Source organism: Phaethon lepturus, unplaced genomic scaffold, assembly GCF_000687285.1.
Source record: "Phaethon lepturus isolate BGI_N335 unplaced genomic scaffold, ASM68728v1 scaffold11270, whole genome shotgun sequence".
Classification (NCBI taxonomy): domain Eukaryota; kingdom Metazoa; phylum Chordata; class Aves; order Phaethontiformes; family Phaethontidae; genus Phaethon; species Phaethon lepturus.
In genome coordinates, this window is record NW_010509968.1 from 22131 (window position 1) to 31224 (window position 9094).

Below are 9094 nucleotides of genomic sequence, written 5' to 3' on the forward strand. Positions count from 1 at the left end.
TGAAGCTACTTTTCCCAGCAAAGCTCTTTTCCAAGAAAAGAAATAGATGGCTGTAAGCTTGCCTAGTTGGATGAGTTTCATGGATTAAAAATATTTATGTAGACCTCTGATAAGGGACTTTGAACAAAGTTGTCTCAAGTAAAGTGTAGCTGTTGCTATAAAAGTGCTGCTAAACCCAGCTTGTTGCAGTTGTTCTGTGAAGTGTGCATACAGGCTGGAAGCTCTTAAACACATCTCTACTGACACGTTTGTAGTGGCTCCTTTGATGTTGTTTCTTAGAAATGTTTACTTTCTTTGCTTTTGTCTGATTTTTTTTTATTAAGTTTTGTCTTCCTGCTGCCAGGATCTATTAAATGACAGCTTTACAGTTTCTGACAAAACCTGTTGAAGTTTCTATTAAATTGTGATCTTAAGTTCGCTGTTATGGCTATGGATGTTCTTACAGTATCTACCCTAGAATTTTTTTAAATGTTATTCATCAGGAGCTATGGAATGGGAAAGGATTAGTCGTCTTTGTTTTCTTGACTGTTTATGCCTTTGTTTTCTTTGGCTACTTTCTAACAAGGCTAAAGAATGTATTTTGTGCTCCCTGCAAGTAATTTGAGCATCCACAGGAGTGTAACAGTGTATAATGCTAGAATATAAACTAAGTTCCTTTTGGGAATTACTTTATAACTATCTGTTATAAGGGATATAAGTCACCATATCTGCATATGAATACCAACCGCTAACAGAGAAAGGCATTTGATTTGATCTGATCTGTCAATTCTTTTGTTCCTACTTTTTTTTATTCTTTTTTCTTCTTTAAGAAGTAAAGTAAGCAAAAGAAATTTGTGTTTTCCCTTTGGAAAAGTACCTGTTTACAGCTGCCTGAGCAAAACACTGATTCCTAAGTCTTTGGGCTGGTCTAACTGCAGACCTTTTAAAAAATAATTTAAAAAAAAAAAAGGAACAGAGATATGGAGATGTTTTTATAAACATCTTTTTGTGATCTGCTGTGTTAAAATAATTATATAGGCAAATCATTCCTGGAAATGTCATGGCAGGATAAAGAGGAGAAACCTCTCTAACAGTGCAACATTCAGATACTTGCACCTAGATTTGCTCTAAATTATTCTGGGGCTAAGCCAGACACGGATATAAGACTACCTACTCTCTCTTACCGTCCTCAGTTGCCTTAGATTTGATCCCTAACGTTTTCCTGCCCCTCCAAATAAAAATTATTTAATTAAAAAGCCTGTTTGCTCCATATGGGTGGGCAAATGGAATGAATCCTCTGTGTCTGGCTGAAGTCAAGTGCAGTTTTTCTTGGTGTGCGTTTTCCTGCTGGGACAGCATCCTCTGCGCCCAGGTGACCGGGGGAGCAAAGGAAAGGGGAAGGGCTCTGCCCACAGCTCTGCCGGTCTCAAAGCCAGGCCCACAGAGCTGGCCGAGGCCGGCGCAGGTGACTCTGGGTCTGCAGCTAACAGAGTGCTTTGCCAAGAAGCGTTCTGCTTTTGGGATGGTGGTGTTTGGGTAGCAGAGGTTGCTAGCTGTGGGGAAATGCTTTTCAAGACAGAGCAAGATTTCATTACTACTACATTAGAGTAGCGTGGTTAAGTTCTTTGGGGGGGGGAAGGTGGGGCAATGGAACAGAGGAGGTGATTGCCTGGATTTTGCACGGTATTGGGGTTCCTCGTGGCTTGTGGTCAGACCCTGCGGAAGTGTGAGAGGGGAGAAGGTGGGAAATGCACTCAGCAGGACAGAGATGGAACAAAGATGGAAACGATTTGCTGGAGAGGTGGCGAAGTGGGAAGGGGAGGGATGCTGTGGAGAAGAGCCAGCTTTCCCTGCCTGGCGTGTTTCAGCGGCCGCACAGCTGGTTCTCTTCCCAGGGTCTATTTGACAGAGCGGATCTGCAGTGTGCCTGCTAAAAAACTTGCTGAAAAGCCGGGTGAGAGCCGTCGCTGGGAATTTCTCCACTGCTGATAATTCTGACTGACCTTTTTATACGCATCTGTCAGATACTAACTCTAAGCCCTGAGTCAATCAAATTTCCCAAGCACTCGCTTCTTTATTAGCCAATCTGTAAATGCCTTAAAGTGTTTGAAATCTGCACAGCTGAGTAAAGAAAAGCCTGGGAAAACAATACTCATAAAAATTATCAGAATTGCATCCTTGTGGGTATATAAAAAACTGTTGTCATTGCGTTGGGGGCATACAGTTATTTATATTGTAAATATAAGTGTCCATTCTAAATAAAAATGTTGACAAGCAGTGCTGTTTTCTGAGTTACATCATCTTTTTCCCGTGTGCTACAACGTGCCCAGTGCTTTACATCTGAAAAGCCCTCTAAGAAAAGTGAGAGTTGGCTGTAACTTTGGTAAACCTGTAAGCGCATTCATCTGACTTCGCATCCTTATCTCTCTTCTGTTATCTCATTTCAGTTGAAATTTAAACAAGCTTTTTCTTGGCTGGCAACTTGAAGAATTAATGTTATTCCTAGAGATGAGTTTGAGCGGGTTTTTTGAGAGGGGTATGAAAGCAGCTCTGTGCATTAAGATATGCTTTTTCCAAGACCTTTGGAGTAAAAGATACAGCAAGCCCATTTGCTTACCTAATAAAATATACTATAAGCATGGTTTTGAAAGCAGACTCACTCTTGTTACCCTTACAGTAAAATTTTGCAACATTTCCTAGGTCAGAATGCCTGTCCCAGAAGGCATGGCGCAAGAGCAAAGATCCATTCTGTGAGACAAATTAAAAGTCCTGTCTGTGCTGACAAATTAATCTTGACCAAGACGGTTGTTGGGGAACAGATGGCACAGCTCTCGAATGTAGGCTTGCTTTTGATAAAGCACAAATATGTTTTCACGTTATAATCCCTCCCTCTCAAAGTGTTACCCCTTTTTGATTTGCAAACTTCCTTCTAGGTGTTGCATCCCATCTTCTGTTCTGAAAATAAAGTAGGTTGGGAAGAACAACAATTTTCAGACAACTAGAGTTTATTGAACCTGGACAAAGGTGCAAGATTTCCCGTATTATAAAACCTTAGAGTCGGAGGAGTATTTCAATCTGCTTCTCTTTGTAGGAAAGGAGGGAGAAGAAGGTTTGATAAAATAATAAGATGCAATTCTTGGTGTTCCTCCTAACAATGCACTTGGCATGTATAATTCTCTTGTTTTCAGGCCTGTCCTTAATGCTTGCTTGGAAGTGTGCTTGCTTTGAAAATTGAGGATTATCTGTACCTGGGTGGAAGGTCTCGCTGGTGAAGCTCTGCTGCAGTGCTGGCTGTGGCCAGCTGTGCCTTCATAAAAGAGGTTCTTGGTGGCCAGTGGACTCGATGCGCTTCTCATCACAGCTGTCACTTTGGTCATTGGTAGTGTTGCTGCTTAAATCGAGTGTGCCAACTGTTCCTGGAACCTGAGCAGAGGCAGGAAATGAAAGATCATCAGGGATGATAAAGACACAAAGAGCAACAGGCAAATGAAACCGAACTTTCGATAGCTTTAGTTGGTGGTTTGGGTTTTTTTTACACTGCTGTAAGGCAAATGAGTTTTGAAGGAAAGCGACATGAATGCTGTATTGCGTTTGTTTCTTCAAGATCACCAGAACATGCATACTCATGTTGAAACTACTGCTTTGCCAGAAGAGAGACCTCTTGATTACTTTTGTAAACTTTGATTTGTACTGAGGAAGGGGTTGACAACTGCAGGGTTGAAATGTAAATGTTGCAATGCAGTTCTTGTAGTGCCCTGTGGAGCAGCTGGGAGAAGGTACTCACCACATGGTCCATATTGAGACAGGAAAGCTGTGCCTCAGGAAAATAAGAAAACCTGTCACCTTTTTCTTTTCCTCTAGGAAAGAGAAATATATTCTGAATGCTCCCAAGTGCCAGAATTATCTTCCCTGGCTGAAACTGTTACTAGGTGTAGAGGTATTATGGCAGAATGAGTGATGTGTCTGTTGCGGGGGTTTTGTTTGTTTAAGTCGGGCTTCCAGTAGATGTTGCTAAATCTCAGCGATGTGCCTTGAAGCTGCTTTTTGTATTGAGGCAGTTGTTGCATGATCATCTAAATTGGTTCTAGGACCAGTGGAGAAACAATGAAAATCCTTTCAGTGCAAGCAAAGACAAATCACTGAAAAGTTAATGAGAGAGAAGGTGTTTCTGTAGCTCGAATGGGCACTTGTAGGATGATTGTAGGCAGTTGTTAGGGCTCCTGATGTCTTATTTTCCTGCTTATGTAGGATTGCTTATAAAAACAGCGCAGAAATTTAACAGACGGTATCTCCAACATGGCCTTGGTGACTCATTTTAAAAAGGGAAATACCTTATGTGTAGTTATTGTAAACTTGGTCCGAATACTGATTCATTTTTGGTAATCTTGGTTGTGCAAGATCTGGAAACTCAGTAGACTGTGACAGCACTTGCTTTTTTTCCTCCTTTACTTGGTTTTAAACCTTTATGAAATGCCTGTAGATAATTTATTCTGAAATTGCAGATTGTTACTCCATAATTAATTAATTGCTCTGTTTGTTTCCCTTGGAGAATCAGATGGGCGCCGACATCATTCATATGCAGAGAACTTCTAGGTGTGTTTATTAGCGATACAAAAACATACAAGTCAATATGGAAAATATAAATAGCTGTTTATAGTACGTGTCCTCACTGAACAGTGGCTGACATGTACCTGCCTTCATTTTCGTCCTGCTCCAGACAAGCAAGCAGCGTCTAGAGAGGTGACTGGTCTTGCCCTCTCCTTCAAAGGCTGGGCAAGATCAGCACGTGGGGAGAACGATGCATACTGGGGATGTTGGCTCCCCTAGTGACACTACGAAAGAGAGGCCCCAAAATTCATTTTTAGGCATTGCAACTACTAGTTTCCCGCCATGATTTTTCTCCCTTCTGTTCCCTTCTCCCAGTTCTTCTCCAGCAGCTGTGTGGAGGGAGCTGTACCAGGTGTTGGACACGGACTCCAGGAGGTGACAGAGCTCTCCTCCTCTGCTGAGGGAAAGACTGTAACACTATATTACTATTGAAAAGCATGCTGCAAGATATGTTTTAATTAGAGTGTGTTTTGCTGCAGTGTAATTAAGGGTAAAAAACTTACGCTTAGTGGCGTAGTGTGTTTTATTACTGTGCTTTTCTGTTTCAGATTCTTATCATTGCCTTAGAGAGAAGGAAATGACAATATGGGAGGAGATCATAGCATTTATAGTAACAGTCTGCGGTAATAATTTTTTGCGAAGACTGCTTATGAGTTTGACTTGAGGCATTATTGACAGCATCTCACATTAGAGGAATATAATACTTCAGCTGTAGTATTGCATGGCACTTCAAGAAGAGGGCAGGACGGAGTTGAGCTGACTCTGTGGTTTTTGGTTGGGATGAATAGCTTTCTACTAATAAATGCAAATTAATGGGGACTCAAATGTTGAAGGAGCATTACATTATTTTTGATGTTGAAATAGCAAACCAAAACTCCCAAATCTTCTGAGACGTATATAAGCAAAAACAAAAGAGTACAACATTTTGATACAGCAAGTCAAAATGAAATAAACCAAGTAAGTGTCAGAGACAATAATTCCATGGTCTCAGAAAGTCTCATAATGACACCTTTTTGTAGAATTCCTTTGTCAAGGTCACTTTTTCATGAGAAAAATATTTTTATTTCTTGCTCTCTACCTTCCCACCCACATTACAATTTTCCACAGAACAGAATTTATGGTTCCTGATGAGGTTTCTATTTGCATACGCAGTGCTGTGGAATATCAGAGGCTTTCATGACACCACCATATACTGATGATGATACCAATTTCTTACACGTAACTGGTCACACATAAATTTGAGCTTAAGTTTGCAGCAACAGTCCCTCGACATCGTAAGAATTGCTTATTTGGAACAGCTAACTCCAGAAAATGCAATGTAGGTAGGTTCAGTGGTTTGCCACTCTCAAAAGTGAAAAATGCAGTATTGGTATTGCTGTCTCTCCCACCTCCCATGTCTGGCTGCTTAAGTTTTCAGTTATGTTGCTACATTAGTCCCTAAAGCTGGGCTGTAAACCAGATCACTGAAATGTCCGCTCTGACTTTAACAATGGCAACTCCTCTGCTATTAGAGACAGGAGGTACCCTTAAAAGAGGAAGTACTTCTTTAAACTGTATATATCATTTTCTGGTTTACTCCAGCTAGTATTTTTTAATGGAGTAGATTGGATTATTTTTATCACAATTAACACTCTGCCTTAAATTCTCATGAGTTTTCACTCCCAGAAACTTCTATGCCTTGAACTGAGTCAAGAGATGTTGTGGCCGACTGTGGAATATCAGAGGCTTTCATGCCACCACCATATACTGATGATGATACCAATTTCTTACACGTAACTGGTCACACATAAATTTGAGCTTAAGTTTGCAGCAACAGTCACTCAACATCATAAGAATTGCTTATTTGGAACAGCTGAGGCCAACTATGGTGGACTGCTGCTCCCAGGTATTTTGCATTAGGAAGCAAATATCGCTGAGGGCAAAAGGGTATTTCACAGCTAAATGCTGTTCACAAGCCTTTGGCCCGGTTCCTGAACATAGTTGTGATTGCATTAGAGGTGTTTTAGCCAGACATCCTGCCATCTGTGTGTTGAGTTGCAGGAAGATGTAGAATAGCTTTCTTTAGCCGTTGTGTGGTTAGATGAATTAGCCAAGAGGTGCATGTACTGGCATGTAAAAGAGTTAGTAGTATGCTGTCCTCCTTGCAGTATTTCAAAGTTAAAAGTCATGATGCAGTTAACTCAGGTTACGTTCCTCCTATTCCATCTCTCACGGGTGTTGCTTCCCCGTTAGTTTGGTCCCGTAGTTGAAGTCTTCTTTTTAGCTGTGGTGCTTGCTGACTTAATTTCTTTTCCAGTGGTAGGATGGGGGTCATTCCAAGCCCCTCCAAAGGGGCACAGTGGTTTGGCTGTAGGGTGCAAGCTAATGGCTTAATAAGTTCACTGAAACTGGAGTTTTAAATCTGGAAACATAGGGAGAAGGTTAACTCAGCCCTCCATACTTCCCCATTAATTAACCTAGAGCTTGTATAGGAGGAGTTCATTATTTGGAACTCAGTTCAACTCCATGCATGGCTCAGTAGCTTTTGCTTTTCTTATACTTTGCATATTCTTTGCAGGTGATTTTTATGGGTAGGCTGTAATTAACAGACAATCTAGAAAAGAAAAAAAGCTTCAGTATATAGAGATTCTTTCAACAGATCATGAATGGTAATGTCAAAGTCTAAAGAATAATAGAATGAAATACCTCAAAGATCTTATTTCAATAAATGTAATATAATAAGTATTTTAATGTAATATATTTAATATATCTAAATATTTTAATGTGTATTAATTGTTGAATGCATTGTTTCCTCCATAGGTAAAGTAGATACCCAAATTCACAACAAAAGAAATTAAGTAACCTTCAAATACCAGCTGTGTGCAGTTCAGTGCCTGAGGCCTGTTATTTAGATATCTAGATATTGATTGCAAATTACATACCAAGTGTCTAAAAGAATTAGTTCCTTAAATATATCCCTCTGCAGAAACAACACAGTTGGTTTTTTTTTATATTCAAGGCTGATGAGTATTACCATGGACTGTTCTCATCAGTGTGTTCCAGGGTCTTTTGTGGAGAAACAGATCACGTGTTGAATGTTGTCTCCCTGCTACTAGGCTGTATGTTACTACATGTTTGGTCGGTGTAGGTGCTCCCCTGTAGTGAGAACTGGTGAGCTGGGCTGTGCGTCCTGCTCTGCTCCAGGGAAAGTCTCTTGTTCTGCTGGAGAAACAGAGAAGCTACCGCACGTGTCCTAGTTCTGGGTGGCCGTTCGGCATCCCTGCACTCCTGGCATTTACCTTTTTTTAAACAATACTCCTGTGTTTAAGGTATTTTGCTGTTTAGTCCAGGTTTCTGACTGCCTTTGATGCCTGAAGATTACAGTGTTGGAAACTCCCAGAATGATTTCTTATTTTCTTTAAATTCTGAGAAGTGCTTGTTCCAGGTAGAAAGTTGGGGCAAGGTCAGCATCTTTGAAACACACAGATTCATTTTACAGATGAATTCTTTATTTAACTTAGTAGCATGTTCCTATCCAAACAGTCAAGCCCTGTGATTCTTTAAAAACAAATAAATCACATGAACATGGTGAGCAGTGCTTGGCATACTGAATGGGCAGAGGCCTCTTGCATCTGTAGCTTTCCTTTCCTGCCTTGTCAGAGGAGATTAGCTTGCAGGCTCTGAAATGTTTTGGCCTTCAGAAAGATGAGCTATGAAGCTCACCAGAGGGAGAATTGGTCCTTGTCATCTCTCCCCGCATCGTTTTCCACTTCCCCCAACTATCATATTTCAAACCCCAGGCCTTGGTCCAGCCCACACACAATTTTTGTAACCAGGTTAGTGGGCAATGTGATTTCCATTCCTACTTCTGCCTGTTACACTTAGTTTATAGCAGCAATACCTGCTTTGTGGGAGTCACTGCAGTAAAATTGTTCCTCTCCTTGTGCAGGGGGACTAGCTGTAGAAGCAGAGGACTTCTGTGCCGGAGTAGTTGCATCTTCCACTGCGTGGCTGGGCTGCTTTAAGTACACTGGTTTAATCAGAGCAGTTTGTCTTCTCTGTTCTGGCATGGCCGTGTTTATGTGTCTTGATGGTTCTCACCAGTGTCTCTGGCAGGAATGGGCTTGGAAGTGCAACCATGCAGGTTCAAAAACCTGCTGTCATCCCTGTCCCAGGCCATAGCAGGTACTTGCTGTGTCCGGGTGTGCCTCCTTCGATGTGATGCCGGAGGCTGGTGGTGCTGTTAGTTGCAGCAGCATCTCAGCTGGGGTTGAGACAGCCATTCATATTTTAAAAAAACAAAAAATCTTCCATAATTTGGCAAGCTGCACTGTTGTTATTGTCTTTTAACACCATGAATGTCAACAGTTAACTTTTGGTACATAGCATATAATTATGAAGCAGAGGGGAGTGACCTCAGTCACATTTTGTTTGAGGTTATTATGAGTGGCATTCTGTTTGATTCAGCAGTAAAAGACTTCATTGAAACCATACCCACTGTTTTAAGTTACAGTGTGGACTCTGAACC